General features: G+C 50.3%; 1 long non-coding RNA gene across 1 annotated transcript in view; it reads right to left on the minus strand.

The window, feature by feature from the left end:
* The window catches only part of LOC113604947 (uncharacterized), a 106,015-nt gene that overhangs the window by 24,781 nt on the left and 55,444 nt on the right, over nt 1-25,790 (minus strand). Inside the window, exon 9 of the long non-coding RNA XR_008289670.1 lies at nt 24,071-24,223. This is a non-coding gene — a long non-coding RNA (uncharacterized LOC113604947). The remainder of the gene's footprint in view (nt 1-24,070; nt 24,224-25,790) is intronic.

Raw genomic sequence — 25,790 nt, forward strand, 5'->3', positions numbered from 1 at the left:
GGTTTGAATGAGTCTCAACCTCCCTTTGTGGCCATGTTGGGTGAAAGTGTGGGGGATGGTTGATCAGACGTTTAAAAACTCACACTAAGGCTCTTAATTACATTCAACACAAAGACACCAACGCAGACATAGTGAAGTAACGATGACCCAACCATCTTCTTTTTTAAAAACCGATTTCCTCTCCGTAGGTACTAGGCCCAGCACCATGATTAACAAAGTAAATTATGCAAATAATTAATCCTTTAGAAGGATGGAATTTCGGGGTCAGTTTCTTCCTTCTATAGAATACCGGCGTTCGCTGCGATTTGACCCATGAGAAACGGATGGGGGCTGAGGCTGGAGGGCAGGGACCCCTCAGCACTTGTTGGTCATTTCCCCATCTCCTGCGATCCTAACACGCCTTTTCTCACGCAGTGGGTGTGTGAAATGACCCTATACATGAGGATGTCTGAAAAAGTTATTAGTTAAGGATTCCTTTGAGACCCGGGACACTTCAAAAAAGATTCAAATTGGTTTACTAAGATGGAAAATTAATCGAGGAGAAAAGCAAAAGAAGGTATGGCAAATCAAAGCCCGGGGTTGGTTCCTTCCCAGAAGTTCACACCGGTCAGTCCCGCCCGGTTGCTACTGAGGGTCCCCGGGGGCTGATGAGCCCTGTCTGGCTGCAAAATCTGTACTGTCCGGAGAAGATCCACTTAAATACACTTAAAAATAAGAATGCAATATGACCAAATTCAATAGCCTGGAGCAAGCATGTAATATGAGTCCTCTCCGAAGGAGCAGGCCACACTCCTCACCTTCTGGACACACAGTCTGGTAGATGCCGCATGAAACGCTGCAGAATGGTGTCAGGTGAAGAGGCCATTCCCCGGAGATGTGCCCCGGTCAAGTTCTGTGGAGCAGACTGAACTATAGAGAGGTACCACGCACTCTTTCCGGAGTCTGCTGCAATCGGTGACTGTCGGGGGCGGGGGGGATGGGACGGCTTGGGGTTTAGACGGTTTGGGAACCTCAGTAAACCCATAACAAAATGTCAGCAGTCTGACCACACTGGCAAGGCTGTCCTCTGAAACTCTGACCCAGAGCCACCGCTGACGTGTGATCCAACCGCCGCACATCCAGCCAGGTTATCAAGATGTGAGCTTCCGTGTCAAGCCCGGCTATGGGGAGAACAGAGAAAGTGGCCCTCGGGTACTCCGAATCCACACGCACTCTTCCCCCCTGGCATTGACATCCACACACAGCCGTCCTTGCTAGTCCTCCCTTTGTAGGATTTTTTACATACGCGACTCCTTTAGCCTCGAATGCTTTCTCCCCACCGGGCTCCCTCGCTCCCTCACTCCCTTCAGGCCTCTGTTCAAATATCACCTTGTTAGGGGCACCTGAGTGGCTCAGTCAGTTGAGCATCTGACTTTGACTCAGGTCACGATCTCGCGGTTCATGAGTTCGAGCCCCACGCCGGGTTCTGTGCTGACAGCTCAGAGCCTGGAGCCTGCTTCGGATTCTGCGTTTCCCTCTCTCTCTCTCTGCCCCTCCCCCACTCACGCTCTGTCTCTCTCTTTCTCTCTCTCTCTCAAAAATAAACATTAAAAGGGGCGCCTGGGTGGCGCAGTCGGTTAAGCGTCCGACTTCAGCCAGGTCACGATCTCGCGGTCCGTGAGTTCGAGCCCCGCGTCAGGCTCTGGGCTGACGGCTCGGAGCCTGGAGCCTGCTTCGGATTCTGCGTCTCCCTCTCTCTCTGCCCCTCCCCCGTTCATGCTCTGTCTCTCTCTGCCCCCAAAATAAATAAAACGTTGAAAAAAAATTTTTTAAAAAAAATAAGTAAACATTAAAAAATTAAAACAAAAATAAACATTAAAAAGTTTTTTCAAATGCCATCTTCTTCTACAATGCTTTGCCCATCTCGTAAAAAACTAGGACACACACATTCCCATCACTTTCCGCCCCCACCCCACCCCAGCTCGACTTCTTTTCATAGTCATTGTCCTCAGGGAACATAATATATATCTACACACTTATTGTCTCTGCATTTGGCTCCTCCTGTTTTGCCAGGGCCTGGAATACTCCGGGTGGTTGGTAGGTGGGCACACGGCCCTGGTTGGATGAGTGGAGGAGGGAAAGGCATGGCAGGGTGGGCTCGAGAAGCAGCAAAGCATTCTCCTGGAAGGGAAGATCAGCTCGAATTAGCGTGGCGGGAGGAGGGCTTCCTGGAGGAGGGGGCGGGGGAAGGGTAAGTGTCAGGCGGGCAGTGAGGGTCAGGAAGCACTCTGATTGTAACAATGATAATTAGGGTGACCATATAATTTATCGCCCAAAATAAGACACTTTGGGAGTGAAAAGAGCGCTATTAATAATTACACCAGGGCAACAGGCGTAAAATAAGACCGTCCCAGGAAAACCAGAATTTACGGTCACCCTGGTGATGATTAACTAGTAAAAGAGACACCCTACTTGCAAGTGGACGTGGCCGGGTTGTATTCTGAGGAGCACCCTGTAGAGGTCTCGAAGGCCGTTCCCCTGAGGATAGGAAGGATCTGTCCTGAAAAGAGTGGACATCCCCATGTTATCGACCGTAAGCAGAGGTGGGCCTCACATGGGACACTGACACAGAATCCGAGCCTTGGCGTGCAAAGCAGAGGGGACTGTTTTCCATTGAGTTCAAAGTTCCCCAGGCTTCGCCTTATTTTGAGTCCGGAAGAGCTCCCAGGAAGGCACTGAGACAGTGGCCAGGAGGTAGGGAGCTCAGGGGTGTCTCCTTGAATTTGTACTAGGAAATGAGCCGGCTCTTAGCTGCCAGGCTACCTCAATACAAGCTTTTCTGGGTTTATTTCCCTCCTGTTGTCTCACGAACATTTAGTCAAGTATCTTCCTGTGACAGCCTGGCCTCAACTATCTCATGTTTTTGTCCTCAATGGGGGGGGGGGGGGGAGGGAGGAATCAAGGGGAAATAGGTGATTTTTAAGCCAAGAAGTGTCCTCAAAGGGAATTAATAAGATATCTCTTAAATTTTTTTTTTAATCTTTGTTTATTTTTGAGAGAGAGACAGAGTGCGAGCAGGGGAGGAACAGAGAGAGAGGGAGACAGAGAATCCGAAACAGGCTCCAGGCTCCAAGCTATCAGCACAGAGCCTGACACGGGGTTCGAGCTCGTGAACTTCGAGATCATGACCTGAGCTGAAGTCGGCTGCTTAACCGACTGAGCCACCCAGGCGCCCCAATAAGATATCTCTTAAGACAGTGACTTTCAACCTGTTTTCTTGACGTATGAAAAATTCAATCCAGTATTCTGATTTTAACCGATGCAACTTATTAAAACTAAACTCAGGTTTGCTCAGGAGTTGGAGCCCAAAGTTTTACCTTCTTTTCCTCTCTCTCATCCCCTCCCCACTGTGGGGCTCTCATGAAGTCAATAAATGATGCAGAATTTGAAGACCCCCGTCCTGCAGAAGCACCCGGCCTATACAGAGCCAAAGCTACCACCGCGGAGGGTCTGCTGGGGCAAACGTGGCTCGGATTTTTTTTTTAATTTCATTTTTTAAATTTCATTTTGTTTCTTTTCATATTTGGGGATGACCTTTCCAGGATGTCCCGCAGAGTCTGAAAGCTGATGCAGACATAACATTGCCAGGAAGATTTATTGGCTGATCCGAAGCCAAAGAGCCCAGAGTCTCATAAACAGTGCCCTGCCCGCTGAGTCACCCAGTGGTCCACACAGAGACAGCCTCTTGTGTCTTGGCCTTTCTGTCATCCCTGGCCAAGGACCACCTCCTGGATCTCTCTTCAGTCAAGCCACAAAGATCAGTGTTGACTCCATCCTGAGAGGTGACCCAAGCTCCCCATAGCCAGCAGGCACTGGAACCCCGGGCTGGGAACTGGGGTGAGGCCAGAGAGGCACATAGGGCACAAATTCAAGGAGATGTCACTCTCAGGAGAGCTAGTAACTAAGTGTGCCCCAGCTGCCTCACTTGTTTGGTCCCAGTCCCGAGAGTGGGCTCCAAAATTCCAGATCGTTCAGAGAGAAGCACCTAGAATTTTTTTTTCCATAATTTTGAAACCTTTTCACCGAATCATACTGGTGAGCTACCATGTTAAAGACCCTTCCCCATGAAGGGTGAGCCAGGGAAGCAACGAAGGAGAAATGGAACATCCACCCTCCTGTACTTGTACTCAGAAGGTCCTGTGTGCAGACACGTGGACTTAATAGTGGCCGGCCACGTGCACACAGCCGGCCAGGCAACGTGGCCGCTGCCGTGCCTGCTCACGTTTTCTCCCTTTCGCTGGGTCTCCAGATGCCATCTAGGAAAGGCCACGTCGAAGTCGACACTCAATTTTCTGACCCATCTGTTTCAAGAGAATTACGATTTTCCCAAAGCGGTAAAGAAAGATATCAGCGTGAAAAATGGTCTGAGAGAAGACAGAACATAATTTGGGAAGTCAGGGCACCATCTGCGCCTTTAGGGATGCACACTTGTCTCACATGAGCCTTGTCGCCCCAGCAAAATCAGCAGGAACAGCAGCAGCAGCAGAAGGGCGGCCGGATGTAGGAGCCCCAACAGTGCTCGGGGGCTTCTCTCCTTTCACCTCCCACAGGTCCAGGTGTGACAGCACCAGGCTACTCTGAATCCCAGCCCACCCCTCCCTAGGGGTGTGCCAAGTCACTTAACCTCTCTGTGACTCAGTTTCCCCATTTGTAAAATGGAAACGTACTGGCTCCGAATTCATTAGGGTGGTAGAAGGGTAAGCAGAAAACATACACAGACGGACAGACAGACAGTTCCTAACCATACAGAGCATGGTTAAATAGGTGTGGGCCACAACCTTACGAGTGGTGGCTATTATCTTTATCATCGCCCCTTTACATCTGAGGCCGTGGGGGCTCTGTGTCACCCCCCTGGGTTAGACTGAGGTCTGTCTGATGTGGCCCATTTTACAGGCGGGAGGACTGATCCACAGGATCCCTCCGCAGACACACTGCGGGCCCTGGGTCCTCCGAGCCCTCTCGGCCAGGCCATGTCTGTCCAGCCACCCCCTCGCAGCGGCCCTGCACTACGCCAGCCTCTGAGTGCCCAGCCCTCCCCGTTCCCCAGCACAATCATCCTGGGGCCGGGGGTGGTCAGCTCTACGTTGCAGAGGAGAAAACTGAGGACAAGCCAAGTAAGGACCCCCAGCCTCACCGTCAGTGACAGGCCTCACTGGACTGGTGCTCGGATCCCCTGGCCCCACGGCCCAGCACCCCCGCCCCCCATCCCTGAGGCCATTCCTCTTGTGCGAACAGCCCTTTTCAGCTCAGGCAGTGGTCCTCACATGCAGGGGTGCCGAGAACCCCCACTTCCTCCTGCGGCTTCAAAAACACTCTCTGAGAACAACGAATCTAATCCCGTCTTCTCCTTGTATTGATAAGGAACCGGAGGCCCTGCGAGGAAAAGGACGGACCAAGGCGGCACAGGGAGTTGGGGGAAGGATCAGTCTAGCCGGTTCCGGTGTCTCCAGGCCCCAGCTCGTCACCCTCAGAGTGAGGGACACTGTCTCCCTTCCCTCTCTCCCGGGCCCCTCCCACCCAGAATTTCTTCCCCATCACTCTATCTACCCCCACTCCAGAAACCAGATGGCCTTCAGGAGAAGGCCTTCTTCTCTAAGGAATTTGGGCATTTAATCCGACCACTTTTATCTGCTCACCTGAGTATCAGCTGTGTGACTGATGATGACTTAAGCAGGTGACTTGAGCAGGTGACTTAACAGCACTGAGCCTCCAATTCCTCTCCTCTATAACAAGGCGTTAGTGCCCCCCATACCCTACTTTGTCTTGAGAATTAGATGCAGAAAGTGTAAGTTACAACACGGAATAATTATCTGCCATCCCAGATGCACCAAATGTCATTGCCGCCGCGAGTTCTGGGGACCCATCCAGGAGCAAAACGAGCAGAAGCCACGACATCGCAACACTTTTGTTCTGATGCTGAGGACGTTGTCAATTATGGAGATAGTTTTTCAAGATTTTTACATAAGGTAAGGGGAGGGGAGATCCTGGAGACGGAGGGTCAGGAAGGGCTCCTGAGGAGGCGACGCTCGGCAGAGACCTGAACGAAGTAGGTCTGTGAAGACAGAGAGAGAAGGGTCCCCCCGACACAAGCGTGCTGAGGCCAGTGGCCCGGGACCCACCAACCCTGCCTGCGCACCGTTCTGAGCAGGGGCTCAGACAAAGACCTGTGGGCACGACCAGGGCAGAATGCCTTTCTGGAGGGTTTGCTTTTCGTGTTCCCGCCTGCAGGTGCCCGGAGTCTCCTCTCAGGTGTCCCCGGGACCTCGGGAGCCAGCACACGGTCTGCCCAGCGCAGGGTTCTGGAGACCATCAAGACATTGCTGCCCGCTCCGAGCGGGCGGAAGCCGGTTAACCGACAGAGAGGCGCACTGAGCTTGGAGGTCCGAGGCACGGACACCGGCCGGGAAGAGACCCCCGCTCCTGAAAGGGGTCTGCGTCCGGTGAGTGGTTTGCCTCGATTTCACCCTTAAAGTCTTCGCCCCGAGCAGCACACTGTGCACAAAGCCCAGGGGCCCAGCCTGGCCTTTCTGCTTCATTGCAGGGTTTCATTTTCCCTGTTTTCCCCCGCCTGGCAGCGTGGTCTCCTGAGGTGATGGCAAGGTAATGGTGGGGAGCGTGTGTGCGTGTGTGTGTGCACGCACGTGTGCAGACATGGGCGTGCATGCACATGCTTGTGCATGTGTGCCAACACTCCCCACACTCCCCACTCCTCATCTTTCCTCTTCTCCCACTGCTTTCTGTATCTTTTGAATATCGTCATCACTGGTACCTATGATGCAAAGATAGGTCAGTCCCTGTGATTAACAAGAAAGGGGAAAAGAAAACAGATCACAGAGGAGCAAAACACATAGCGAGTGTAACACACGGCTACCCTTTGGTGGCCATTATTTCGACTCTCCCCATTATTATTCCAGGGCCCCCTCTGCTGCTGTTAGGTACGTTGAGTACTGCTATGCGTTTTAAATGGGGGAGAGATGTGGGCTAATGGGTATTCTGGAAGGTTCTTGGGGGAGAGGTAGGGCTGGTCCCGTAGAGTGTGGAGCCTTCGCCCTGCCTCTGGAAACCCTTGGTCCAAATAGAAAGTGTGCACGCCCCCGCCCCCCGACTTCACGAGGCGTCCACCCAAGTGGGCACATCTCTACTGTCCTCTTTTTTCCAGAAAGCAATCCCTTTCTTTCCATCGCATGTTATAGTCTTGGGCTAATAATAATAATTCAATCCACTGGCATTCATTCAGAAGGCAATGGTGTCTATTGCTTGATCGTAATTTAATTAATTCAGTGTCATTTAGTGGGTGTGTTTTTTTTAAATAAACTTTTCTGAATCTTGGGAGGGACAGTAAAGCCTTGGACACAGGTCCTCACCCCTGAAAGCTTGGAGAGATCACGGAGCGCTTCCTGCGGGAGATGGTTTTCAGGAAGGGCATCGGAGGAAGAAGAAAATATGAACAGAGGAAAAATACATTCCAGGCGGAAGAAAGCTCAGGAAGAAATGCCACGAGTCTGGAACACATGAAAGATTTTTCAGAGAGCAGTGCCTAGACCGATTGGCCGGAGAACAAGAAGTGTGATAAGCTGCTGGGGTTAACATATGTGAAGTCTTCTTTCATAAAGCGCATTAATCTTGCAAATGTTAGGTGCTATTTTAAGGCTGGGAAGGCCGGCAGGGGCCTAGTGAGAAGCTTCGAATGCCCCGCCCAGAAGCAGGAGGCTGGTAGGGTCACTCGGTGGCTCGGTGGCTCGGGAGGGGCTTTCCGGAAGCCAGGTCGTGGGGTAGGCGAGGGGGAGAAAAGGCCGATATGCACGTGCCGACAGCGAGAGCTGACGAAGTCCTGACCCGAGGCAGGAAAGAGGACTCGGAGGGGCAAGAAAGGAGATGCGGGCCATGGCGAAACACAGCCTCGAGCAGAGATGGTGTCGTGCCAACCGTGAGAATATGGAGACGCCCAGATGTTTCCTTGCCACGTCCGTGCAGTGCTACTCACGGGACTGTGGGCAGAGGCTCGGAGCCTCAGCCCCTCGGCAGGTGCACAGCTCTGTGCGTTCTGTGGTCCCATCAGTCAGCCTCCCGCCTCTGAAGGCTCCCAAGCCTCTGTGACATGCCTCATATCAATACCAAAAGCAGAGTCTCACTGGCAAATCATGACAAGATTGAATGAAAAGGCAGGAGACTCTATTAGTCACTTGTAGTCAGCACTTACTCCCGTTGGATCGAGCAGGGAAAAGAAAGTGAGAAGAGATACGACAGAAACAGAAACGGGCTGTGCAGTTGTGAGATTGGGTTTCAAGACAGCTTACAGACTGCGTGAGGGACAAGTGTTTTTCTCTCCGTGACTGGCTGACGCCACGTCCTGGCGCGATGCGGGGAGCTAACCAGACTTTTCCAGATACCGCTATCCAGACACAGAGCAGCCAGCCGAGGTCCCGCGGGCTCCTCGTGAGCACCGAGCGAATCGGCGTTCCCGTTGCGGAACCCTGAGCAAGTCTCTGAGTTTGCCAGGGAAGATTTCTCCCTTGTCAGCCGAGTTTACAAAGAGAAGGGGTAGCCCCTCCACCTGGGAAAAATGTGCGCGGCGCCCGCTAGAAGTCAAAGGACAACCAAGGTTGCTGACGTGGATGGACAAGGGATGACCTTGAGGGTAAACAACCAGAAGCTGGGTAGGTGGGGACCCCAGGTCCGCGACCCACTTGCAGCGTGATCCCAGGCAGGTCACACAATATTGTGGACCCTCAGTTTCCTCATCTGCAAAATGGGCCTAAAAGGGCCTATGCTGCTGCAGGGCTATTTGGTGGCTTAAAGGAGATCATGGATACAAGAGTGCTTTGAGATTCAAAAATGTTGTTCCTACAAGAGACAATTACTTTGATGCCAATTTGCTCCCTAGGACATTAGCTTTATAGCAAGGAACAGCCCCACACCATCCACCCCCAGCTCCAGCCCCTCCCCGCCCCCCCTCCCCCCACTAAGCTGCCCTCAAGCCCTCACAGGTCAAGGGAGAGCTGGGTTGAGATTCCATTCAACATTCAGCCTTGCCACCACATTGCCTCTCAGCCATCCAGGCATTCTCTGCACATGTGACCTTGAGTAAGTCACTTCACCTCTCTGAGCATCACCTTCCTCGCCTATCCAAAGGGGACCGCGCTGGGAGCCTGTGGCTAAGGCCTTTCAAATGATGCGCATATGCTCAGCCCATCTCACCTGCTAAAATGGAACCCCTGCCCCAGCCTCCCCTGTACCCTGTGTGAACTCAGGCAGGCTGTGTGACCGCTGTGAGCCTCAGTTTCATCTTCCATAAACAAATATTGAAAGTACTTCATGCTGGGGGCCGTATGAGAAACGAATAACTTGATTAAAATAAAGTGCCCACCGCCATTTTGGCTCCTGGTAGATGGTTAACAAGGAGTGACCCCCCCCCCCTTTCTCATTTCTGTCCCCTACTCTGCCCCCAGGGCAGCTTAAATCCTTAAATTGCTGCCCCAAATCTTTGGTAAGTTATAAGTCCACCTGACAAACTTCTTCAATCTCCTTTATCCATTGTTTAATCCTGCCCTGATTGGTGAGACGCTATATCACTATAGTACCTCTGCTCTCCTGCTCCTGGAAAGAAGCCAGAATCACCCAACTGGTAAGTGCCTTGACGGGACCTTTTTAGTGTCCCCATCTTGGGGATAGGGTCCAACAAGTCAGCTCTGACCCATACGCCCCCGAGCTTAGGAGGCCAGAAAAAAATATAACCACATTCCTGAACACCTAAATAATGACAGGATACATGGAAATCCAGTTTATCACCTACTTACAGCTTAGAAAGTGGATTCCCATCAGCCCTCTCATGAGTAAGAGCAGTCTGGAAGGTTATGCGACTTCCCCGACGTAACATTTGCTGAGGATCCACTATGTGCCGATCGTCGTGCTGAGCACCTGGGATGCGGTGGGGAGAAGACCAGCGGTCACTCTGTAAGACAGAGCATGACAGGTCCCAGAGAGGAGAAGGCCAGATAGACGGGGCCTAATCTCACCTTGGGGGGCCGAAGGCACGTGAGGGGTGAAGGTGGAGAAGGGGAGATAGCCAGCTGAATTCAGAACCTGGGCTCACCCAGTTTGAGAGGCCACCGGCAGGGAGGCCAGGGGTCCCCTGGGGACCAACCAAGACGGCTTGCCAGGTGTTCGTCGTGTGTGCAATTCTCTGGGACGAGCCTCAACGGCTTCCTGAATCACCCCAAAGAACCCGCTCCGTGTACTGTCTTTCCCTCCCCCCAAGGTCAAGGACAACTGCAGTCCGATATTTGCACACATTTCCCTGCTGGAAAACTGCCCTGCACTGTCCTCGGGTGGGTGGACAGGCCGCTGTGGCCTCTCCCTCATGGTGGGAGCCTCCTGACTGCTCTCAGAGCTTCCTTTCGCCCGCCCATCCACACGCAAAACAAACCCTGCTCCCAGCAGCTGTGCGCAGGGGCAGGGGCGGTGTGCAGAGGGGGCATCTGAGGGGTTATGCCAGGGTCACTAATGGGAAGGAGTGTTTCTCATCAGAACCCTTCTCTAAGAGCTCATCGATTATTCATGGCCATTAAGAGGCCAAACTTCCTTCTAAGGGAGGGACCTGTGGCTCAGAGGGCAACCGGCCAGGCCAGGAAAGCAAGCCTGGGGACAGCCCCAGCAGGCAGCGTGAAGTCCCCATCACGGAGGTCGCCACGGGCGAGAGGCGGCCTCTGGAGAGCAGGGAGCGGGCCCGGGGCACGCTTGTAGGTGGCTCCCTGGGCCTGCTGGCAGATGTATTCATCCACTAAATAATTGACACCCTCCAGGAAATGGACCGCAGAGATGCCAAAGCCATTAGAGGCTCTGCCGATGGGGGAAGGGGACACAGAAGAGAAGAAAACACAGAAGAACCACCTTCTCTGGCCTCTAAAGGCCTCAGGGTTGCCAGGCACGCTCGTGCCCTTGTCTCGTCTGAATTCACCACAGCCCCACTGGGTGTTCATTGCTACCTTTATTTCCCAGGTGAGCAAAACAGGGCTCAGAGAGGTCGAGGGCGTCACCGCCAGGCTGCACTGCCTGATGGTGTTCAAATTGGAACTCAGGCCAGGTCCTGTGATCCTAAGCATGTCCCTTAAGCAGAAGAAATTTCACCAAGAAATGAAGTGCCTGGTTTCTTATCACAATTTCTGTGTGAGACCAGATGCTTTGCTCGCCCCTGTCTCAGGCCTCTGTACCTGGGTCCAGGTATTCCTGTCCTCCCTGGACACACTGGAGGGACTGTCCCCCATTGGGACATAGCCGCTAGAATATTTAGCGGGCACAGATTGTGACCAGCTGTGTCCATGGAGAGAGAGCCTGAGGTCCAGAGAGGAGTTACTTGTCCAAAGCCCCGTATGGAACAGAATGGGACCCAATATCCAGGACTTCAGGTTCTAGTTCCCTTCTTGTCAGGGTGCTGCCTAAGAGGCAAAGGCCGGCTGGGACCTCTGCCTTCGAGCAGCCCAAGAGGCAAAGGCTGGCTGGGACCTCTGCCTTCGAGAAGCCCAAGAAATCCCCCCAGTGGCCTATGCAAAACCAGCGTGGCAGGGACAATCCCAGACTCCCACACACTGAGTTGGATGATAAAAATAAAGCTCTGGCTTCAAAACCAGCTCTCAGTCTGACCCACAGAAGGGAAATAAAACGCAACTCCGGGGTAGATACAGACGAGTCGCAGGCTGCAGACACGCCCGGGGTTTATTGATCATTTCTCAGAAACTAGGTCAGCACTGGAGAAGAGAGTCGGAGCGTGTGTGTACGTGTGCAGGTGTTCACAGGGAACCTCACTGCCTCCCGAGGGTGGGCTGGGCCACACCGTGTGTGACAGCCTCCGAGGGCTGCTGAACCCAGTGCCACAGACTCCGTACTTGTTGCCTTAGAACGGCAGAAATTACCATCTCGGTTCTGGAGGCCACAAGTCCGAAATCAGGGTGCCAGCTGGCCATGCTCCCTCTGAAGCCTCTAGCAGAGGAGGACCCTTCCTTGCTTTTTTCAGCTTCTGCTAATCCCAATGAACTAGCAGTGAAACTGGTTTTGGCAGTGAAACTCCAGTCTCTACCTCCGTCTTCCATGGCCGCCTGCCCTGTGTGTTTCTATGTCCACACTTCCCTCTTCTCGTAAAGAACTGGTCAGAGGGGCTCCTGGGTGGCTCAGTCGGTTAAGAGTCGGACTCTTGATTTCAGCTCAGGTCATGATCCCAGGGTTGTGGGATCAAGTCCTGCATGGGGCTCCACCCTGAGCATGGAACCTGCTTAAGATTCTCTCTCTCTCTCTCTCTCTCTGTCTCAAATAAAAGAAAAAAATGTTAAAGATACCAGTCATATATGGAATAGGGACCTACCCTACTTACTTAATGACATGTGTAGTGACTCTATTTCCAAATAAGTCCACATTATAACATACTGGGGCTAAAGGCTTCCATATATCTTTCTTTCTTTTTTTTTTATTTTTTTAATGTTTCTTTATTTTTGAGATGAAGGCAGAGCACGAGTGGGGGAGGTGCAGAGAGAGAGGGAGACACAGAATCTGAAACAGGCTCCGGGGCCCGAGCGGTCAGCACAGAGCCCCGACGCGGGGCTCGAACCCGCGAACCGCGAGATCATGACCTGAGCCGAAGTCGGGCGCTTAACCCACGGAGCCACCCAGGTGCCCCTATATATCTTTCTAAGCAGCATAATTGAATCCGTGACACCACACCAGATTTAAAAAAAAAAAAAAAAAAACATCGCTGGTTTTAAGGGCTGGGCAAGTATCAGTTAACCCCAGTCTCCTTTTCCCACCGCTAGACACTGTCACGGCCCCTTGGTAGCAGCAGCTTTTTGGCCGAGGAGTGCAGGCTGCGCCCAAGACAGAGCTCTGGGCAGAGTCGGCAGCGATCATAGCACGAAAGCTGTTCCATCACTACCTGCTTTTGAGAACTTCGTGAACAAATAACATACTCGTACAAAGTCGTATAAGGGTTCCTTTTCCTCACGGTCCAGATGACAGCATTCCTTTGATTCAGCAAATGTCCACTGAGCAGGTACTGTGTGCCAGCACCCTGTGCAGAGGGGCGTTGGAGATACAGGGATTCGTGACATGCTGTCCATCCCCACGCAGAGCTCAAACTCTAGAGGCAGAAGCATTTGAGTAAACGGATAATGACACCACAGAGTGATAAATGCTGTAATAAAAGGGTGTCCCAAATGCCGTGGGGTACAGAACAGCGAAAAGCAAATGTCTGTGTGATCTTCACTCACGTTACCAAGCTCTCTGTCTGTCCGACCCGCAATAGATGTATCGCCTCCAGTCAGTACACGCAAGGCCGGGTCTTCTTTTGACAAGAACAGGTGGCTTACTGAGGAATTGCATGGTACTCCGGGTGGGTAATGAGGCTCGAAAGCTCCCTCCCAGAGCCTTCAGCATCTGACACCATGGAGCCAGAGATGAAAGGGGACAGTTCAGGCCAAGCAGCCTACGGTCGCCTTGAAACCACCCAAGCAGCACAGCCTTATGGCGTCCACTTCCCTCCTGGCCACAGCAGGTCCTTGGATCACTGGGACATTGAAAGCTCTCGACGTGCTGCTACGATTTGGAGCGCACAACCCCCGGGGCGGAAGTGCTATCGAGCGCAGGACCCCGCAGGCAAACACACACAACGGAGCCTCAGGTTTGCGATTCCAAGTCATCCTGTAGAAAGGGCTGTGTCTCAGCTCCCTGGCAATGCCACCCAGGTGACAGCTGCAGCAGTGGCCGTGTGTGGCAGCCCATCCTATAGACATTTTTATAGGAGATGACAGCTTTCCTACTGCACAGCCCGTATCTCGTGGGAGGCAAGGAGCAGCTGGACAACCACAAAAGGACTTTGATGTCAATATCAATTCTCCAGACCATGAGCAGTCAGTTCGCGGGCAAAAGGAAACAAAGAGCCAATAACTGCATGAGAAATGTCCGATCTATCTCAAACTTCAGGAAATGTTAATTAGAGCCGCAATGGGTTACCGATTGGCGTTTATGGAACTAGCAAAATGGTATATGTGGGATGATGCTCGACGCAGGAAAGAGACCATGGAATGAGCAGTATCCTTCGTTTGTGAAGGAGAAAAAATTAGAACCCCCTTTCTGGGAAAAGAAGACACTTGGCAATACAAACCAAGTCCCCTTGAGGAATGGGTACACCTTGGCCCACTTCTAGCAAGGACTCTCAAGGAAATAATCAAAATGTTTTATATAGAATTTTATATAGAATGTTTTATATGTATAGTAGCTCATGGAGCTACTTACAATACAGCAAAAGGGTAAATAATATAAATGCCCAGCAAAGTGGGGGAAATTAAAGAAATAATGGTTCTTTCAGAAGGTGAAATCTAAGAAGCCATTTAAAATCGGACTTTATGGGGCACCTGGGTGGCTCAGTCGGTTAAGCATCCGACTTCGGCACAGGTCATGATCTCGTGGTCCGTGAGTTCGAGCCCGGCGTCGGGCTCTGTGCTGACCGCTCAGAGCCTGGAGCCTGCTTCGGATTCTGTCTCCCTCTCTCTCTGACCCTCCCCCATTCATGCTGTCTCTCCCTGTCTCAAAAATAAATAAATATTAAAAAAAAATTTTTTAATCACACTGCATAGCTAACATTAAAAATAAATAAATAAAATAAAAATAAAATCACACTTTGAAGACAGTGTAATAAATGAGAAAATATTTGTTTTAAAAGAGAAAGTGAAAAAATCCACACGAAACTATACCTACCACTTGATATCAGCTGTGCAAACATGTATTTTAAAAGACTGGAAAGAAATACACCAAAGCAAAAACAGTGACTGTATCTCTGCTGATGGGATTACAGCTTAGGTGAGAAATTTTTCTTCTCTATAAATCCCAAAGTTTCTTCAATAACTATACATTGATGTTCTCGTTAGAAAAATATTTGCGGCAATTTACCTTGTTTTAAAATACACACTTGCGTGGGGGCGCCTGAGTGGCTCCGTGGATTAGCATCCGGCTTCGGTTCAGGTCATGCATAGTCTCATGGCTCTTGAGTTCAAACCCCACATCGGGATCTCTGTTATCAGTCTGCTTCAGATCCTCTGTCTCCCTCTCTCTCTGGCCCAACCCCGCTTGTGTGCTCTCTCTCTCTCTCTCTCTCTCAAAAATAAATAAAAATTTTAAAACTATATAAATAAACAATAAAATAAAATAAAATAAAATAAAATAAAATAAAATAAAATAAAATATATACATATGATGTTACTATGTCTAATTAGACAGACAGGACTCCGTTACAGGCCAAACAAAAAATACTTACGGAGTGAAACAGAAGGTAGTGGTGACTTCAAAATTGTCACCCATTGTGCCGGACTTCTTTGTATTCAATTGTGTTAAGTTACATAACCATTTCTCTAAATATTTGGCCACCCTGGTGACAATTCCAGGTATAGTTTCATGTGGCTTTTTTCACTTTCTCTTCTAAAACAAATACTTTCTCATTTATTACACTGTCTTCAAAGTGTGATTTTTATTTTTATTTTATTTATTTATTTTTAATGTTTGCTATGAAAAGTGTGATTTAAAAAAATTTTTTTAACGTTTATTTATTTTTGAGACAGGGAGAGACAGAGCATGAACGGGGGAGGGTCAGAGAGAGAGGGAGACACAGAATCTGTCTGAAACATTGCTTGGGTTTCAATGCCCAGTTCAAGTTTCATCTCTCATTGGAAGATTCCATGGAAAATCAGTCCACGGGGTGTGCCTCCCCCTTGAAAATCTTTCAGATGTGGCTTCCTGCACGATTCACTGATGCTCCACCATTTGCTTCCATTCCAAGCACGTACATCTTCGCTTTGCTAGATTTCGCACTCTTGGGAGCCCATGTATCGGTTAACTCTTACTGCATAACAAACAACTCCAAAACTTAGTGACTTAAAATCACAAGTCAATGAATTGTCGCAGGGGCGGCGACTGGTTGTTTTTAGCCGCGTCACTCATGTGTCTCTGGTTATCTGCCGGGGTGACGAGGGCTTAACTGGTCTAGAGAGGCCTCAACTGACACAACTTATCTCTGTTCCACGCAGTCTCTTAACCTCTGGCAGGCTGACCTGGGCTTTTTCTCTCGATGGAGACAGGATTCCAAAGATAGTAAGTGGAAGCACATGGGCCCTTTGAGGCCTAGGCTCAGAACCTGCATATTTGACTTTTGCTATATTTTATTGGTCAAAGCAAATCACAAAGCAAGCCTAGATTCAGGAGGTGGGGAACTAGACCCCACTTCTTTTTTTTTAAGCCTATTTATTTATTTTGAGAGAGAATGAGAGAGGCAGAGAGAGAGAATCCCAAGCAGGCCCCACACTGTCGGCGAGGAGCCTGCTGTGGGGCTCGAACTCACCCAAGATCACCACCTGAGCCGAAATCAAGAATCGGACGCTCAGGTGCCCTGACCCCACTTCTTCATGAAACAAGCTGAAAAGGTACATCGCGTGGATACAGGAAGGAAATAGGTGGGGCCATTGTTGCCATTGGGGGGTTGATTTGTTTCAACTCGAAATTGTGCCTACTCACTTGTCTGGTGATAACATATGCACCAACCATTTTACTGAGTGCTAACAGCTTCCCTCCCCCTCCCCCTCCCCCTCCCCGCTCTGAATTGCAGGAGGCTGGAAGCCTGGAAACTATATGCAAGCCCAGATTCCCTTGCCAGATGGCTTCGGATTTGGTTCTGCCAGTGAGAGGCTCTGCCAGGAGCATGAAAGGCAGGAGGAAGAGAGAAGCCACTTTGTTCTTCCTACTTTTGCTTCTAGCAACAGCAAGACATGCGGCAGCCAGACGTGGGCTCCGGGGTGTCTGCTCAGGTAACACAGCTCCGTTGGGGATGAGTGTGGTAAAGGACGGGCCAGCGGGACAGCGCCCGCGGGCTGTGGCACCGGGAGTGGCAGCAGCAAGTCGGCCATCCTGGTGGCATGGCATCCGAGGATTCTGACTCTAGAGGAACATTACGGCAGCAGGCACTGCGGTGGCCTGTCGAGATCCCGCGGTGTTAATGACAGCAGGCTCCCACGGTAGCCGCAGCCACACCGGCAGGTCGGTGACATAGATAGTCCTAGACCTTGGGCAACTAGCTCTCCAAATTGGCAGCCTGAAATTAGTTGTCTGGATATTTGGTCAAAGTGGCAGGGGAATAGACTACTTTCTAGTACTGGTAGATGACTAGTGGCACTGCGAGGACAAGTTACTTCAGCAACTTGCCTGGGTGGCTCAGTCGTTTAAGCATCAGACTTCGGCTCAGGTCAAGATCTCGCGGTTCGTGAGTTCCAGTGAGTTCGAGTGAATTCGAGTCCCACATCAGTCTCTCTGCTGACAGCGCAGAGCCTACTTGGGATCCTTTCTCCCCCTCTCTCTCTGCATCACCCCGCCCCCGTCAAAATAAATAAATAAACTGTAAAAAAAAAATTCATCTAAATACTTAGCTTAAAGTACAATCTGAAAACCAGGAAACTTCCGTGCCCGCCTTAAAAGAATCTCCGATTCCTCATATTCTCAGGACTGACACCAGTTGAAGTCAGACCCAAAATTTATTTCCACGAGTTGCAGAATTACAATATAAATTGAATTTACAGCCTTTCCATATTGAGCATGTGACACTGACAGGGAGTCAGTTTAGATGACTTTCGATAAACGTCAAAATCTAGATTTATCTAATACCCTGGGAATTTTTCTCTATAGAAGCACCCTGTCCTTCTCTCCATGAGGAAACCCTGCAATACAAAATGACCACCATGTCATAATACATAAATAATTATGGGTTGATAGATTCGGAATATTCACAGGAAATGACTCTTAAACTACAGAAAGAACAGACTGGACCTTTAAAAAGTCATCCCACCTAAACTTCTTAGTCACTTGGGTAAGCTGCGTCCCAGAGAAGCTCTGATCAGAACCTTCATCACTTCCCATCACTTTATGAAAACGAAATGGAAGCTGAACATTTGCAGGCTCAAGTTGAAGTCACCCTTATCGGGTCCACTCAAGGAAGGTCCCCTGTTTGTTCATTTCTTGAGTGTCATCCCTACCGAAAGTCCCACAGGAATGTGACATCAGCTTATCAAATGTCACTACTAACTGCTACATTTGATTAATGTATATTCCAGTCCGGCTTTCTACAGACTTAGTTAAAGGTTATACATTCTGATATATGCCCTTAGAAGGTAGGCTATCACCATCTGTGGAGGGTTCCGTCACTCAACTTTATCATTTTTTAAAATAATTTTTTAAGCTTACTTATTTTGAGAGAGACAGAGAGAACACAAGCAGTGGAGGGGCAGAGAGAGAGAGGAGAGAGAAAATCCCAAGCAGGCTCCGCAGAGCCCGATTCAGGGCTTGAACTCACGAAACAATGAGATCATGACCTGAGCCGAAATCACGAGTTGGACGCTTCACCACCTGAGCCACCCAGGTGCCTCCCCACCATCACTCAACTTTAGCGTCCATAGGGAAAGTTGGCCTTGCCCATGATGATGTTTCAATGACTGAGTGGCTGTTATCTAGATAAAAGCACACATTGTCTCAGCCAGCTCCCCCGGACGCTGTCCTCAACATGATGCTGAGCTGTCCTTCCTTTCAGATTTGCTCAGACTTGGTGTATTTTCCATGGCAATATGAGATGGGAAGCAGAGAGCACTATGGGACCTGCCCAAGGTCAGAGCCAGGATGGAAAGAGAGCAGGTGCATAGGATTCCCAGCCTATGCTCTTAAGCCCGGCCCCAGAGAGCTTCCCCAGTAAGGACATTCCTGGAATATCTCTTTATGATGTCCCCTCCTGTCTACTTCCTCTGCCACTGCCCAGCTCATCACTTCTCTTCTGAAGGTTGTCCCAATACTCTCTTAACGCCCTGTCTACAGTCTCCTTCCCACAGGCATTCTCCACAAGGGCTCTTGAGAGAGCTGAAATGTCAGTCTGACCTGCTCCTTCAACCAGTGGCTCTCAAAGGTCAGCAGAGTGAATTCCCAACAACGCAGCCTGCAGACAAGCCTTCCCGTCACCTTCCCCGCTGCTTTCCCACCTGCAAATGAGCCTACGTTTCAACTGGGCAGAATGGCTTGGAGTTCCTAGGGCACGGCAGATCTCACACGGAAGGTGTTCTCCCACAGAGATCTCACTGCCACCACCGCCCTGCCACCAAAATCTGCTTTTACGTGGCTTGCGCTAACTGCCACTTCAAGATTTGGCTCGCTCGGTGTCCCATTGCCTGGGCACCATTCCTGGGTACTTCCGGTCTTTCCGTTCCACCACTTGAAAGCTGAGCTCTGTTCTGAAGCCTATCCCCATGTAGTGTACTTGTTTAGTGACAGAACTCTCTCCCGCTATGTGTGCGAGCGCTCTGGAACCATCTCTGTCTCCTACCACACAGTCTGACACTTACTTCACACTCAATGCTATTTAACGGGTGGATGGATGAATGCAGGGATGGATGGAAGGATGGATGGATGGATGGATGGATGCCTGACATGCTGTTTTCTTTTGCTGAAAAAAATTACCTCTTACTTGCCCTCCCCCACCAGACTGGATTTTTTTTTCTCAATCCTTCAAATTAGAGGATATTATCGCTTCTATCAGTCATAGTTTCAGAAATGTAAAGATTAATACTCACTACAAGCAGCAAATGTTTCATCCTTAAGGTGCCACAGGAATAACATTTGCTAATTTGTATTTGCATTTGAAATTGAAACACAAATTGGCACAAGAACTATTACACATCCCGGCTAATTAATGTTCTAAAAATGAATTATGCAAATCAACCTCAACAGGCCTCAGAAGCTCTTTCCCTGTATAATGAACGACTCGGAATGTGAACCTTGTTTCAGGGCTGATTCTGATGGGGCTGTGAGCGCAGATAGAAGCCGGGCTTTGGAACCAGACTCAGCCAGTTCTGTCTCTTGTAGCCAGGTGGCAGTCGGCCCGGGCCTCACTTTATCTACCTGTTAGCTGGGAATGAGAACGTCTACCGAATCGGGTTCCTGAAAGAGTCAGGGAAATGACTATTACAGAGTTCCTGACTATTACAAGGAGCTGCCTCTAAACATTTGCCTCCTCTACCCTCCAGAGCGTCCTCCCTGCTCCCGCGCTGACCGTGCCCTGCCTCCTTCGCCAATGCCAGTCCTGCTTCAAACATGACTATGTCCTCCGGATCCCTGAAATGGAGACTCCGCCATGGTGGGCTGTTTCATTTCCTGCACTAAGAATCCAGGGAGTGATGGGACAGCTAGCTTGGCCACCGAGTACGCCTTAGGCCTTGAGAATGGAATGTCAGAACAGCTGGGAGGAGGTCATGGTGACTGACTGGGGAGAAAGCAGACGGCAGGGAAATTCTGGGCAGCTGTCTGTGTGGTCTGCAGGAACGCCCCGATAACCTATCATCCTGACCACTGGCTGTCTCCTGACTCGGCCGGGCCTAGACCAGCTCCTGCAAACCCGTCCATACGACGCAAGAGCATGGATCAGGGACATTTGCTCTAGAAGGACTTGTGGGCTTTCACTAGAGTCTTACTACAACCCCTGCAGGCGGGTCTGGTGGTGAACATGATGATTCGAAGTAATACATTAATGTGCTTCCAGGAGCCCAGTAAGAGCTGAAGGCTGGGGCAAAAGGGCAGGCATGTGACCATCAGGACAAAGCAAGGGCTCACCAGGAAGACTCCCCGGCAGGCAAGCTCTAAGCTCTTGCGGCCAAGGCCATCAGCATGTTGATTCCCTTAGTTTTTCAGCCATTCATATACACAGTGAGGGTAACAGCACAGGAGGAGCCTGACAGCCAGTTCCCTTCTGAAACCGCTACTGCCCCATGTGGTGACCAGCCTGGCCTGGACGAGCCGAGTCCCCAGGAGAAGGTGGCACCGGCGACAAGACCAGGACTGACGGTTCCTGCCGTCAGCCTTCCACATCTAGGCTAGAGGACGTTCCCGATCCACTAGTGGGGGAAAGGGCAATGTAAACGAGCGTCACATGTCACCCGGGCACACTGCAAGTAGATGGCCTTCCTGGGGGTCCCCGACACAGACGGGGGGTCAGCGTCTTCCTTTCTCCAGGGGAGATAATTTGGTTCCTTTCCATGTATTCCTTTGACTGAAAAGTTCACGTTCAAGGATCTCAAGTTAAAGATATTATTTAAATAGCAGCAACAGAATCAAGAGCCATGTGTTCGCAGTCTCAGTACCGGGGACGTTTTCCTCTGATGGAGAGAGCTGATTCCCCCCCCCCACACACACACACCCTGTACCCACGCTTATTATGTGCCTCAGACACACAAAGAATAGAAAAGCCTTGGGGTTTTCTGCGCTACAGAGTAGGAACTAGCTCTCAATTGACGTATTTCAAGTAGGGATTATAAAAGAAAATTAGAAAGTCTCATGAGAGAAACTGCCTCTAAATTATTTATGGTCAGCGCCATGTTGTTTTACGCCCAACCTTAAGCTCGGTCTGCTGACATGATGAAAAGCAGCAGCTTCAAAGCCAGACTTCCCAGCTTCAAATCCCAGCTCCGTGGCCGGATGTGCCTGTGTGTGTGTGTGTGTGACCTTGGAAGAGTCATTTTATTGTTCACTAAGCGTCCATGTCCTCAGCTACACAAGGAGGTTTACACCTGCGGCACGGGACTGAACTTGACTGAAAAAGCATCCAGAGTAGCTGCTACAGCTGCCACTGGAGGCAAGATCGCCTGGGACTGGACCCCCACTCCAGGACACTCCAGCTGAGCGGTTTAGGCAGGTGATTCTGCGGTGTCCCAGGGCCTCCACAGCCCAACAGGGTAATAATCGTACCGACCGCCTAGGATCCGTGAGAGTATTAAGTGAGGCTGCCATGATCTGAATGCCTGTGTCCGCCCAGAATGCATGTGTTGAAATCCTAACTCCCAAAGGTTTCCGTATTAGGAGGTGGAGCCTTTGGGAGGTGCTCAAATCATGACGGTGGAGTCCTCTTGAGTGAGACCAGCACCCTTATAAAAGAGACTCCAGAGAGCCCCCTGGGACTTTCCACCGTGGGAGGACATGGCCAGGGATCAGCAGTCTGCAACCCAGAAGAGTGCCCTCCCCTGACTGTGCCGGCAGCGTGACCTCAGACTTCCAGAACTTTAAGCAAGTTATTTCTGCTGTTTATAAGCCACCTAGTCCGTGGCATTGTGTTACAGCAGCCCAAACAGACCAAAACAGAGTTAATGCATTCATACAGGGTCCGGTGCATGGTAAGTTCTTCTATGTTGGCTTTTAGGACCATTGATTTCTTCGGGCACTCATCGAGGGCACCCTCCATGCCAGGTCCTGTCCTACACACCGTAACGCAGAGATTAATGGAACACCATGCTCAAGTGGTTCCGTGTTCACTGGACAAGATGGCACGCACACACAAATAATTCTAGCAGAGTGCGGGCTCCGCATGAAAGCCAGGCTAGAGAATTTCAGAGAAGGTGACATTTGAGACGAGCCTTGAAGGATACCAAAGTGTCCAAAAGGGCAACAGTGGGTTCCAGAGAGCAGTACCTGAATGTACAAGGCACGGAGGTGAGGACAGTAGGGAGCACAGCAGGTCCGGTGGGAAGAGGGGGCGGAGCCTAGAGGAGAGGTGTGGCCCAGCTTATACCAACTCTGTCCCAAGTGACTGGGAGCCAAGACACCTTGGTTTTCAACTCTCCCGAGTACCAGCTTCGAGAGTGTGGATTAACTTCCCAACTAGCAAAATGAGAATATTAAGGCATGATCCTTGGGGGCCCTCCCAGCTCTCAAGCGATTTAATTCTCACCAGACGGCAAACTTTCTGGGGACAGATTTCAGGACCTATTTCTCTGCTTCCCCTCGTGCACCTCAGCGACGGCAGGTTCGGTGCTCAAGAAATGCCTTTTAGGCTTTTGGAATTTTCTAGTCTTTTCTAGCCCAGGAATGTCTCGTTTTAACAGTTTGCTCACAAGCAGGTCTCCGAAAGCATGTATTTATAAAACTGAGCCCCCCAGTCTCTAAGGGTTTTCTCATTAAAACAAATTGGAAGTGCCTATACAAATGAGGTCAAGGCTTTGAGAATTCAAAACCAAAGTGTTGGCCATCACCTGACTGGTCTGGTTCAAAGGACGCTGAGGTCCAGAGCCTCTTTGACAAAGACAAGCCAGGACTCTCCAGAGCAGACAACTTGGGAAATGTGCAAAAGGGGCTCCCAGCCCAGGCTCCTGCACCCGATAAAATTAGCCGAAAAATGATCTCCATGGCAACAGGAAATTTGTTCTTAAAGAAGGTTAGAAATAATGCCTTTGGAAGAAACTCCGCAGCAGATAGAATATTCTCAGATTACACATAAATGGTGTCTATGCCAACAAAGTGACGGGCCAGGCGGCTCAATTATCTGGATAATTTAGGCCTGAACCAGTGATTTGTAAAAGAATAGGAGGCTTTTAAATTCTGAAGAATGGAATGTGGCAGGTATGGCCGCCAGGGCTCAGGCGAGGACATCAGAAGCCCTGCCTCTCCTCCAAGTTTTCTCTGCCAATCTGGGACCCGGAACAGGACTCGCGGGACCCGGAACAGGACTCGCGGTCCCCGGGCGTTGGTCTCTGCCAGCTACGTCCCAAGAATCAAGGAGGGGTGCACGGAATTGTTAGATGGATGGTCAGGAAGTCATTGGGTGAGGGTAAGTTCTGGAGGACCGATTCCAGCACAGGTGCCCAGACGTCCTTCTTTCTTTTTATTTTTTAATTTTTTTTTAATGTTTATTTATTTCTGACAGAGAGAGAGAGAGAGAGCACAAGCAGGGGAGAGGCAGACAGAGAGAGAGGCACAGAATCCAAAGCAGGCTCCAGGCCCTGAGCTGTCAGCACAGAGCCCAACGTGGGGCTCGAACCCACGACCCGTGAGATCATGACACTGAGCCACCCAGGTGCCCCCAGACATCCTCCTTTCTGCCCCCCCAAAAAAGAGACCCCAGATCCCCAGACCCTCCCACCCACTTTCTCTCGAACGCATCTCCATTTTCTGCACATCAGCCATCTTTCTTCTCTGCCCCCGCCTTTACCTCCTTTCTTCCATCCTTCCTTGGAAGATTGAAAGACATGTGGCAAATCGAAACCCATTCTGTTTTCATCAGTTTTGAGAGGAGACTGCTCAGCCTGGAGGACCCAGGCTGCTCAGGTTCGGATTCTCCAAAGTCCGGGCCTCGCTTCCTCATCTGTAAAAAGGGGATGAGAATAAAGGTGACTTCCTCATGGCACTGAGGTGAGGAGCGAATAAATCAGTATTTGTAAGCACTTCGAACAGGGCCTTGCACGCAGTAAGAGCTATGCCTGCATTTGATAATCCCCCCAAATCATTGAAAACGCTCAAGCCACTACAAAAATCAGACTGGACTCTCAGACACGGAGGCACCCTGGCGATTCCTGGGTTCAGATCTCTTTCACTGTGAATCATTAAGGAATCAAAATGCTGTGAAATGCCACATGTCACCCTGCGTCCTTGTCATACAGATGAGAAACTGATACCCAGAGATAGAAGGCGTCTCTGGGGTACAGAGTCCAGGTAGCCCCCAGGGGTTTTCTGAAGGAGACTTTCTGTCTTCCAGGCAAGCCCTGGGCATCTGCGCGGGGGTAGATCTCGGCAGCTCCCAGCCCCGGAAAGGCCTGGCATCGTGCTCTGCAAATGTTTGCCTAACATCTCGGCCTCCCCTTTGCTTGTGTTTATTTACTCGGTAGTTTGCTCATTAATGAACGAAGGTATTCCTCAGGCAGAGATAAGGATCCCAAGGGCCCGTGAACTTTTCACGAGCTGAGCGGATAAGCTGTATCTCCAAAGAAGTTACAGCTGACAATTCACGTCGAGACCATCCGGCTGCGGGATCCCTCGCATCACGACGGCTCACGGTGTTTCCGCAGCACCAGAACCTAGCGCAGAATCCGGAGTGTGAGCGTTAGGAGCCAGGTGGGAATCCGGGCTATGACATCGTTCAGCCTCGTGGGTTAGCCAAGTTACTTAACCGCTCTGGGCCAGCCTCTCCATCCTGAAGGGTAATAACATCCAGCACGTGTTGAGCATTTACTGTTTTCCAATTGCTGTGTTAACAGCTTCACGAATATTACCTCATTTAAATCTTACCATCAGAAAGGAGAAAACAGGGGCGCCGAGAAGGTATTTTCCAACAGAGTAAATAACGTGCCCATAACGCAAATTTACTTCTTGGTTAATAAGTAAATGGCACAAGTTGGGCAATTATTCTCAGGGTCTTCCTGGTGGCTGTGAGAACGGAGTTTTATGATGCATTCGCTGGCCGTTGAAATCAGCAAATCTTACTTCCTTTGCTCCTCTGGGTTCCAACTACTAGACTGGATCCAGAAGAAAATGACCTTGTTTCCCCCCTCCCTCCCTTCCCTTCTTCCTCCCACCCTTCCTTCTTCCTTGCTCCCTTCCTTTCTACTTCCTGTCTTCCTGTCTTCCTCCCTCCCTTCCTTCCTTCCTTCCCTCCTTCCTTCCTTCCTTCCCCCTTTCCTTCCTTCTCTCCTCTCTCCTTCCCTACCTTCCCTCCTGCCCCCTCCCTTCCTTCCCTCTCTTATTTAAATCAAACATTTATCAAACACATTCTCAGTATTCCATACCAAGTTTCTTATTAGCAACTAAGCAAACAAAACCGAATAAGGCAGGACCTTCACTGCCCTTAAGCAGCTAGCAGTCTTGTCTTTTGTTTTGCCAAGTTATCTAATTCCACGAAATGACAAAGATTCCCCCCCCCAATAAAAAAGCTAGCC

Source organism: Acinonyx jubatus, chromosome A3 (assembly GCF_027475565.1).
Source record: "Acinonyx jubatus isolate Ajub_Pintada_27869175 chromosome A3, VMU_Ajub_asm_v1.0, whole genome shotgun sequence".
Taxonomy (NCBI): Eukaryota; Metazoa; Chordata; class Mammalia; order Carnivora; family Felidae; genus Acinonyx; species Acinonyx jubatus.